We start from the raw sequence: 11,146 nt of genomic DNA on the forward strand, positions 1-11,146 counted from the left end.
CACTGCGGAGCAGACGCTCCAAGAATTGAAGTTATCTTATTATCACATTATTACTATTATTATCACACTTATTACAATTGCGAGCACGGCAGACTAAAAACAATACTAGAAGCAGGCACATTCCCAACAATGAATGATGCCGTAACAAAATATATACAGTGTAGTACAGAGATGACTGGTAGTGCAAGTTCAATATTGTACACCAGACAAGGACAAGTCTACCGCGGTAGTAATTTCCGAGGTAACTTTCGTGGAAGAGGAAATGGTCGTGGTTACAACCACAACCATATTTACAACAACAATAATTATAATAACAATAGAGGTCGTGGTGGCTATAGGGGAAATAACCGTAATAACGGTGGAACCTATAACAACCAAAGATACAATAGCAATGGAAACACACGACAGAACAATGTTCGTGTTACCCAGACAGCTTCGGGAAACTCCCAAGATCCTTTACATACACTTAATTAAAAAATCCAGCGGTTCACACAATCAACCTCAATCTCAATATATTCGTGGCATTCCCCAATTCTAAAACAGGAAAACAACTTACATTCCTTATAGATACAGGTGCCAATATATCACTATTAAAAGAAAATTCAGATGTCTTTAACGACATTCAAACAAAAAATAAAATAGATATTCAAGGAATAGGGGAAGGTATAATAACATCCCAAGGCCTTGCCCTAATAGTGCTACAGACAGATAAGTACATAATTCCACACAATTTCCATTTAGTTAATCAGAATTTTGCAATTCCGTGTGATGGAATAATAGGCATTGATTTCATAAAAGAATTAATCTGCCTAATAGACTTAAAACCTTCAGAGGATTGGTTAATAATACGACCAAATAATATAAAAATTAAAATTTATGTTCCAATAACATACAGTTCTGGTAACAATACAATTCTTCTACCAGCAAGATCACAAGTTGTCAGAAAAATAGAATTAACGTCCGATATAGAAACCATATTAATCCCAAACCAGGAAATTCAACCTGGTATTTATGTAGCAAATACAATAACTTAAAAAAATAATACATTTGTCCGATTGCTGAATACAACCATTACCAACCAATTAGTACATACATATAAATAACATACAATATGAATCACTTTCGAATTACAAGGTAATTCAAACAACTCAAATAATTCGAGAAAAAACTGTCATAGCTGAATTAAGCAAACATTTCCCAGTACAATTCAAGAAGCAATTAACTAAACTATGCACCAATTTTAGTGACGTATTCGGGCTTGAAACCGAATCAATCACAACAAATAATTTTTATAAACAGAAATTGAGATTGAGGGATGACGAACCTATATATATAAAGAACTATCGAAGCCCGCATAGCCAAGTTGAGGAAATTAAAAAACAAGTAAGAAAACAATAACGAGGGGGAACGTTGTGTGTATTAAATATTAAACGACACGACAAAGAGTGCGTGCGAGAGAGACAGAAAATCAATCTGAGCGTGACGTCGGGCGCTGCGTAGCCAGTGCAAATTGATTTGTTCCTTTTGGCTATAAAAATTATCTGATCTGGTCCAGATTCAGCAATCTGATAGACATGGTCATTATCTATGATTCTGCGTTTTTAGTTTTCTCGAATGTGCAATATTGTGGATGCAACAGATTTTCGTCCTTTCTGGGGGCGGAAAAGGGTGGGGCGAAATTCTGAGATATACGTTTTATAGTGAGATCTAACAGAAGTGCGGATACCAAATTTGGTTACTCTAGCCTTAATAGTCTCTGAGATTTGTGGATGCCCCAGATTTTCGTCCTTTGCGCGGGCGGAAGGGGGTGTGGCGAAATTTGGACACAAAACGGTCAAGGTCCGATATCACAGGAGTGTGGATACCAAATTTGGTTGCTCTGGCTCTTATAGGTTCTGAGATCCTTGAACTCATATTTTGCAATTGGCAAAACCGACCATGAAACCTGTGTGTTAGAGAGAGACAGAGCGAGAAAGAATGAAATTGTTTTCTTGATTCTGGCTATAATAATAATACGATCTGGTTGAGATCTTACATTCTAAAACATATAGTCATCCTCTACGATTTTGCGTTTTTGGTTTTATCGTATCTTTAAAAATGTGGATGCCACAGATTTTCGTCCTTTGTGGGGGCGGAAGTGGGCGGGGCGAAGTTTTGAAATATTTTTGTAGCAGTGACATATCACAGAAGTCTGGATACAAAACATCGTTGCTCTAGCTCTTATAGTCTTTGAGCACTAGGCGCTGAAGGGGACGGACAGACGGACGGACGGACAGACGGACAGACAGACATGGCTCAATCGACTCGGCTATTGATGCTGATCAAGAATATATATACTTTATGGGGTCGGAAACGATTCCTTCTGGACGTTACACACATCCACTTTTACCACAAATCTAATATACCCCAATACTCATTTTGAGTATCGGGTATAAAAACACAAAGACTGCGGCGAGAGACAAATATGTATACTCTCCACTGTCCCCTGCACCTCCAACGCGACGACCGCGGCGAGGGATAACTACACGCTCGAATATAAACACGACTGCTGCGCTGGATATATCTAAGTTAGAAAACATGTAAGTGATTTGAAAAGTGAGAGTTCCAATAATAAAGTAAATTTCAAATAAAGTAAAAATAAAACTAAAACGAGTGAGTTAGAGAATTTTCATTTCGGTGACCATTCATGCCGTAGTCTTACAATAAATCTGTTTATAATCCGAATGGACAGAAATAAACTAAACAAAAAACAGAAACGACACAAACTTGGTGCCAGAACGTTAGCAAGCTTGCTTGGGGGGTTCATTGACCTACAAGTACCTGACCAAGCTGACCAACCCGCTGCGTGCAGCCAAACCGAAAAAACAGATATGGACGCTGAACATCTCAGAGCTATAATTGACACGGCCGTGCAAAGCGCACTCACAGTGCATGCGCGAGAGAACACTAGGAGGGAGGACACCCTCAAACAGGAGTTTCAGCAACAGATAGCATTAGTAAACTCTAAAATACAAAACTCACCTCTCGCGGTACCCGAGGTGAAAGTCTATGAGGATGTAGAAATAACCGACGGGGTCCTTTGTGATGAGCCTCTCGACGCAGTGAAGTGCGTCCCCGAGTTCCACGGAACTCAGGAGACATACGTAGCATGGAGACAGGCGGCCCATGCCGCATACAAAATTTTCAAAAGGTATGACGGAAGCTCCCGGGCCATACTCATAATCCGGAGTAAGATTAGGGGCCCAGCAGATGCGGTCTTGACATCATTCAACACACCGTTGAACTTCGAGGCCGTCATCGCAAGACTAGACTTCACATACAGCGATAAGAGACCCATACATGTAATTGAACAAGAAATGGGCACGCTGAGGCAAGGCGGAATGTCGATTCTACAGTACTATGATGAGGTAGAAAAGAAACTTACCTTGTGGACCAACAAGGCCCACATGACCTACGACATTAGCTTGGCAAAGGGCATGTGCGAAAAGTTCAGAGGCGACGCACTCCGTGTATTCATCTCTGGGCTGAAGCGTAGCTTGACGGACGTACTGTTCTCCGCTCAGCCAAGCTGCAAGCTGGTATACGGCATAAAAAGACATTACTATTGGAAAAACATGACTCGTCATGTCAATGACTACATACGTAAATGTCAAAAATGCCAAAAATCTAAAATAACAACTCATGTTAAGATCCCACTGACATTAACAGAAACACCAACCATGGCCTTCAAAAGAGTGATGGTGGACACTATAGGTCCACTACCATGCTGAGAGAATGGCAATGAATATGCAGTTACGCTAACATGCGATTTAACAAAGTATTTAGTATCCATTCCAATTCCAAATACAAGCGCAGCAACCGTTGCCAAAGCAATATTTGAAAACTTTATTCTGAAGTACGGTCCAATGAAGACGTTCATTACGGACATGGGAACAGAATGTAAGAATTCAATCATAAATGCTTTGTGCAAATATCTTAAGATAGACAACATAACGTCCACTGCACACCACCACCAAACCTTAGGGACAATAGAACGAAGTCATAGAACATTCAATGAATACGTTCGTTCATACATATCTGCGGACAAAACCGATTGGGATGATTGGATACAATATTTTACTTATTGTTTGAACACAACACTCTCGGCATCGCATGAATATTGTCCATTAGAACTAGTCTTTGGCAGATTACCCAGACAGTTCATAGATTTTAATAAAGTAACTAGAATAGATCCATTTTATAACATAGATGACTATGCAAAAGAAATAAAGTTTAGACTAGAAATAGCACATCAAAGAGCTAGAATATCGCTAGAAAATAATAAAGCCAGAAATAAGAAATATTATAATACCAAAGCATCAGATGCAAGATATCCAAAAAAAAAAAAAACAAGATTTTCAAATAACTACAAATGTAATTATATTACGTTATTTCTCTAAAAAGGGAGGTGTAGTATGTTGTATGCCAATTAAGCATGTGCCCACCGTATTGTAGTATATACAATATGTGAAGTGGTCATATGCTCAAAGTTAATGTAGAGTATCATGCTCATAAACATAGAGACACTCTGTTGCAATGTTTAAGTAACACAACCGCCGTAATATGATCAGCCACTTATGTATATGTGGATTGTCCTGCAGCGTGTGAACTGCAGTGTAGGCAATATATTCCAAGTGGTCAAATGAGCATTCTAATGTATATGCCTTCTACATGTACATACATATAAATACATATATATATTGCGCTTATTTGTATGGGCGAAAAAAAATGTGTCGGAATCAAAAATCTCAGGGTCTAAAAATGTTACTTTTCTTATAAAACAATAAAATATAAAGTTTCAGCCTGATTCGACAACGTTTAGAGGTGGCGACTTAAGGTCAAAGTTCAAAAATACGATATTTGGCCAATGGTTCCTATGGCAGCTATACTATATATTGCTCTGATCGGATTTTTTTGTGCTTTAGAACATTAAAATATAATCCAGCCCCCCAAATTTCAGCCCAATTGGTTAACATTTGAGCCAACAATAAATAGTTAAGCGACCATTTTTGTATTATATTAAGGCATTTTTATTATTCAATGGATATTGACTAGCATATTCTTTTGCAACTTCTGAAACTCATCTTCTTTTTTGGTTAGTATTTGATTATAGTCCTGTATAAGTTTAACAGCACGTTCGGCTGTATCATTAACCCCTTTTAAATTTTTTAATATATTTAAAGCATTTTTAAAATCTGCATGTCTATGCCATTCTGAAGGGTCGTCAGTTAAAAAATCTTTGGCAATATTAAAGCGATCGAAAAATGTAGCAGAATTAGGTGTCACAAAATCAGATACTCTCTTTGTAATGAACGTTGGCAAATCTTTTTCTTTCAAAATTAGGCGTTTTGCAGAAGTTTCGACATCATCATGGTCAACACAAAGTGCCAAGAGTTGCTGCGATATTTTCATCAGATAAATACCATAAATGGCTGCAAGTCTTTTTTAGAACGACGTTTGCAATTTTTGGATCAACTTCTTTATAGGTGCACATTTCGCATATGAATTGAAAGTCCAGATTTGGAGCTTCAATAGCTAATGTTGACCGGAACCAATAATTAATATAAAAACGCACTACAAAAATAGATACGTCGCGCAAATATTTTTCTTCTCGAGTTGTTAACGTAAACTCCTCTCGAAAAATATATATTTTTAAGGTAAAAATCGACTCAGACATCCAGCGAGCAGCCTTAGGTCCAGGGAGTCGGAAACGATGACCTTTGGAACCGATCCCAAAAAAATTAGAGTTAGCTCCAACAACTCAACATAATCAGTACGCGCATGATGTTTTCTCAATTCAACTTGACAGAAGATAATCATTGCATTTCTTCTGTCATTTAAATGCGTTGCAACGTACTGATCAGTGATACCAAACCGAAACTTGGTTTGTGCAATAGTATTCCAGGAATCTTTAAATCTGGCAAAGAGTGGAACGTTTGTACCTGATGTAGCTTCGGCACATGACTCAAAGGCTGCCCGCAAATATATTTCACTGATGTGATGTCTGCACGGGAGGTATAAAAGGTTTCGGTCTAATAGTTGCTCTAGACGGAATGCAGCGCCATTAAGTCGTCCAGAATTGGATGCAGTTGTATCAAAACAGGCTGTTTTTATTTTATCAACTATTCCCCATTCGGTCATTAAGATGCACTTAATTTTGGCACTCCCAGAAGTTGTTCGCCTTCAATATGTGAAATAATGATTGGCAATCGTTCAACTTTGCCGTGCCCAGTCAGTTCAGAAAGAATTTTACCATCCCAATGAACCACTGCTGACATCTGAGAATAAACGTGACTAACTTGTAAAAGAATACGTAAGTAAATAATATAAAGTTCTTTTACCAAATTTTGACAGTTTTGTTTTGCCGACAGAGATATTGTTTGTCGGTTATCTTCTCGCAGCCGCTGTATTGTTCTCCTATTAATAGCATATTCACTGATTTCGTGGCCTAAAGCTTCAGCTATAGCGGATATCAAGTGCATGGCTGCATTATTATCCTCCACTTATCTAAACAAGATAAAACTCTTTGGGTAAACAAATTTTTCCTGCCTCTTTTCGCTGCAGGCGGTTTAATTTCGTTATCCGATTTTTCCATGTCCAGATGATTATGCATAGAATAATAGAATTATGCATACAAAACTAAATTTGTTTCGAAAGCAATTTAAGAAAATGGGAAAAACGGCTGAGTTAAGTTTAGATGTTAGATCATCAATGGTAGCAAAGTTTAACGGTGGAACGGTATCAAAAGAGATTACAAATGAATTTAAAGTGTAGCGTCAAACTGTGCACTATCAAATTAATAAGTTTAAAAAACATTATATCTTAAGAAACCAGAACAGGCGCTAAGCGTAAAACAACTACAACTGAAGACCGAGTCCTTCTACGCGGATTAAAAAAAAATGTTTCTGAAGCCTCAAAATGCTGCAGACTTTTTCAACTTGACGGCAGAGAACCCAATCAGTGAACAGTCCGACGACGTTTGAAGGAAGGACATTTTAATACTTATAAGTCCAAGGACGTGCCGTTTATAACAAAGGAAAACAAACTTAAGAGACTGGCCTTTGCAAAGGAGTAGGTGGATAAGCCAAAAGAGTTCTGGAGAAGCGTCCTGTGGACTGATGAAAGCTCATTTGAGTATAACTCATCAAAAACTAAAGTCTTCATAAGAATGCCCACAGAGCAAAGAAAAAAGAAACGTCCCGTTTGTCAAAAAGTGAGCCATGACGGAGGCTCTGTCATGTTCTGGGGATGTGTTGCCTACAGTGGGCTAGGAGACTTTATTCCTATCACCGGGTCGATGAACCAGGGCAATTATTTACACACGCTGAATGAACACGCATTCACCTCCGGTAATAGGCTGATTGGAGAGTCTCTAATCCTGCAACAGGATAATGCCCCATGCCACAAAGCACGAATGATCACCACATTTTTGAGGGATGTTGGTGTTACCACCTTGAACTGGCCTCCCCAAAGTCCAGATTTAAATATTATTTAATTGAATTTGATATTAAAATTAAAAAATTTTGTCAAAATACTTATGCTGTTCAAAACATAAACATATTATTGTACACATTCACTCATGTAACAAAACCGATAGTGTAAGGCTCTGATTTTAGGAATACAATTTAGTTTGAATTTACAACTCAATTCGCAAATGTCTAGACTTTTCTTTTAAGGTCTTAACATTTTGGTCCTTCGAGACTCTCCGTTGTTTCCCCCCTGTGGTAAGAGCACGGAGTTAAACCAGCTCCTTTCAGACTGAACAAGTGTCTAGTTCACTGCCAGCTAAAGGTAGCACAATAAAAAATTCTGATTTCCCTCCTATAGGAAGGAACAGAGTATAAAATAAATTAACGAAACGTAAGTTTCAGTTAATATTTTGGAAAAATACGAGCTGGACAGGCTGTATTTTAATAGATAACGAAAGATGTATAAGTTAACCACCGACACTGGGCGTGTGCTGACCTAGCATATCAGCGAGGTCCACGACCAGAGTCACAGGTTTGGCGGACGCAGCTGCAGTAATTCAACACCACCCACAAGGCGAAAGTAAGCGGTTCCCACGGGTGCCGAACAGCTGCCAGCGACGTTGAAGTTCTTGGAACGGCGGCGACCGTTCTGCAGTGACGGCAGCGCCGCGGCAGCACTGTCCGCGAAGCCGGCAGCAATCATAGCTTTTAATTTCATTTATAATTAGTCTTAAGTTTGAATCCAAATAAAGCGCAGCGTATCGCTCGCCTTGATCAATTAATTCTCATTCATAATATTCGGTCAGCTACCGCTACCGAATTCAATAACTATCATAACTCCAACGTTTGATATCACTCAGCTAGCTAACGCTTCTGAGGAATTGTAAACTTAACATAACCAATAAAAATACCTAATAACAGCATACTCGTTGTGTAATTTAATAATTGGCGCCCAACGTAAAAAGAACCAAACAAGGTGTACAATTTTTTTTTTTGTGAAAACTCAAACAGAAAGTGAGAAAACAAAAAATAATAATTTTTCTTTTTGTGTGTGTGTGTAAAACAACAAATAACACAATAAAAAAGGAGACGAGAGAAAGAGAATCTTGCATAAAAAAAAAAACACAAAGACTGCGGCGAGAGACAAATATGTATACTCTCCACTGTCCCCTGCACCTCCAACGCGACGACCGCGGCGAGGGATAACTACACGCTCGAATATAAACACGACTGCTGCGCTGGATATATCTAAGCTAGAAAACATGTAAGTGATTTGAAAAGTGAGAGTTCCAATAATAAAGTAAATTTCAAATAAAGTAAAAATAAAACTAAAACGAGTGAGTTAGAGAATTTTCATTTCGGTGACCATTCATGCCGTAGTCTTACAATAAATCTGTTTATAATCCGAATGGACAGAAATAAACTAAACAAAAAACAGAAACGACACAAACTTGGTGCCAGAACGTTAGCAAGCTTGCTTGGGGGGTTCATTGACCTACAAGTACCTGACCAAGCTGACCAACCCGCTGCGTGCAGCCAAACCGAAAAAACAGATATGGACGCTGAACATCTCAGAGCTATAATTGACACGGCCGTGCAAAGCGCACTCACAGTGCATGCGCGAGAGAACACTAGGAGGGAGGACACCCTCAAACAGGAGTTTCAGCAACAGATAGCATTAGTAAACTCTAAAATACAAAACTCACCGCTCGCGGTACCCGAGGTGAAAGTCTATGAGGATGTAGAAATAACCGACGGGGTCCTTTGTGATGAGCCTCTCGACGCAGTGAAGTGCGTCCCCGAGTTCCACGGAACTCAGGAGACATACGTAGCATGGAGACAGGCGGCCCATGCCGCATACAACATTTTCAAAATTACTCATAATCCGGAGTAAGATTAGGGGCCCAGCAGATGCGGTCTTGGCATCATTCAACACACCGTTGAACTTCGAGGCCGTCATCGCAAGACTAGACTTCACATACAGCGATAAGAGACCCATACATGTAATTGAACAAGAAATGGGCACGCTGAGGCAAGGCGGAATGTCGATTCTACAGTACTATGATGAGGTAGAAAAGAAACTTACCTTGTTGACCAACAAGGCCCACATGACCTACGACATTAGCTTGGCAAAGGGCATGTGCGAAAAGTTCAGAGGCGACGCACTCCGTGTATTCATCTCTGGGCTGAAGCGTAGCTTGACGGACGTACTGTTCTCCGCTCACCCATCCCCATTATAAAAAGCAAAACGGCAACTATAACGCCGATAGAGCTCAGGCCGGTGGCGAAAAAGCCCCAGAACCTATGGACGTAGACCCCTCGTCCTCGAAATACAGGCAACCAACGAACTGGAGATGTTCAAAAACAAAAATATATTAAAAATAAAACAAAAATAATACAAAGAACACGACACGACGAAGGCAACCACAAATGTAACAACAACGAGAGTACGATCCCCGTTCGCTTATGTGAATATGTAAATGTGAACACGGCGCTCAATTGTGATAAACTAGATGACAAAGAACAGCAGCAGTCCGGCCAACAGTAGGAATACCAACAGTAGCTGCAGCAGCAGCAGTAACATCTAAAACTTAAAAACGAAATGGAGCGAAACTGAACGCAGTAAGTAGAGTGGTATGTGTGGCAGAAGAGGCGGCGTAGTAAAACGCCTGAGAGCCAGAAGGGCAACACTGCTCAAACTGCTAAATAGCAACGATAATTTGCCGTGGAGCACATCTGTGAAATTACACACAGAGCTCGATCACATCAAATTGTTGCTAGCAGAAAAGAAAAAGAAAGAGCCAATGCACACAACCACCTACACTGCAATACAATATATCAGTAAAATATTAATCGTAACTCCACCACCCCAAACGACAGAAATAGCAAAGCCAAGGAAGACCTGCCCGAACGACTGCGAGGGACCTCTACACTCGCCGCATTGCGAGTACAACTGTGCAGCCTGCACCGGTGCCCCAACACAGAAACAGTAGCAGCCTGTGCAGCCAGCACCGGCCTCGTCTAGCGCAACAAGCTAGACCCGGAGCAGTGAACCGACAGCGCTTCTTAGAGCGCCCACCGCCAAACAAAAATTTTTTTCTAAATGCACTGCGATGCATAAAATTTAAAATTGTACAGCCACACAAGCACTAGGCAGGAAATAATGCAAAAAAAAAAAAATTCATAAATTAATTTCAAAAATTAACAACGAATTTATACAGTAGTATAAAAGAAAAAAAATATTTTGTTTTTGCATTAAACTATATACATATGTCACAAAAAAACAAAATAAGTAAATTTAAAGAAATATTTGAAAATTTTGACAAAATGGGCTTAGTAGATGTAAAATCGGTAGATTCGACAGCGAATGTAATGAACAAAGTCGAAGTCAATAACACCGACCTAAAGTTAATAACAATGCTTGTTGCTATTATTTTCATTATAATCATAGGACATCTATTATATAAATTGTATAAACTACATAATAGATGCATAAAGAAACGCTATCAAAGCCGGGCAGATGACCTGGACAAAATTTAAAACAAATTTATAATAGTAACAAAGATTGTTTAAAAATAAAAGAAAAAGTCCAAAAGAATACATGAATAAAAATATATCGTTATTTGATTGAAAATCTA

The 11,146-nt window shown here is 39.1% G+C and overlaps 1 long non-coding RNA gene across 1 annotated transcript; it reads right to left on the reverse strand.

Moving 5' to 3' along the window:
• Nucleotides 1-6,123: 6,123 nt before the first annotated feature.
• On the reverse strand, nucleotides 6,124-6,564 carry LOC117186647. The gene is made up of 2 exons (XR_004471624.1): nucleotides 6,381-6,564; nucleotides 6,124-6,317 (listed from the first exon to the last, which is right to left on the reverse strand). It is a non-coding gene; the product is annotated as an uncharacterized LOC117186647 (long non-coding RNA).
• Nucleotides 6,565-11,146: the final 4,582 nt, after the last annotated feature.

This window comes from Drosophila miranda, chromosome XR (assembly GCF_003369915.1).
Source record: "Drosophila miranda strain MSH22 chromosome XR, D.miranda_PacBio2.1, whole genome shotgun sequence".
Taxonomy (NCBI): Eukaryota; Metazoa; Arthropoda; class Insecta; order Diptera; family Drosophilidae; genus Drosophila; species Drosophila miranda.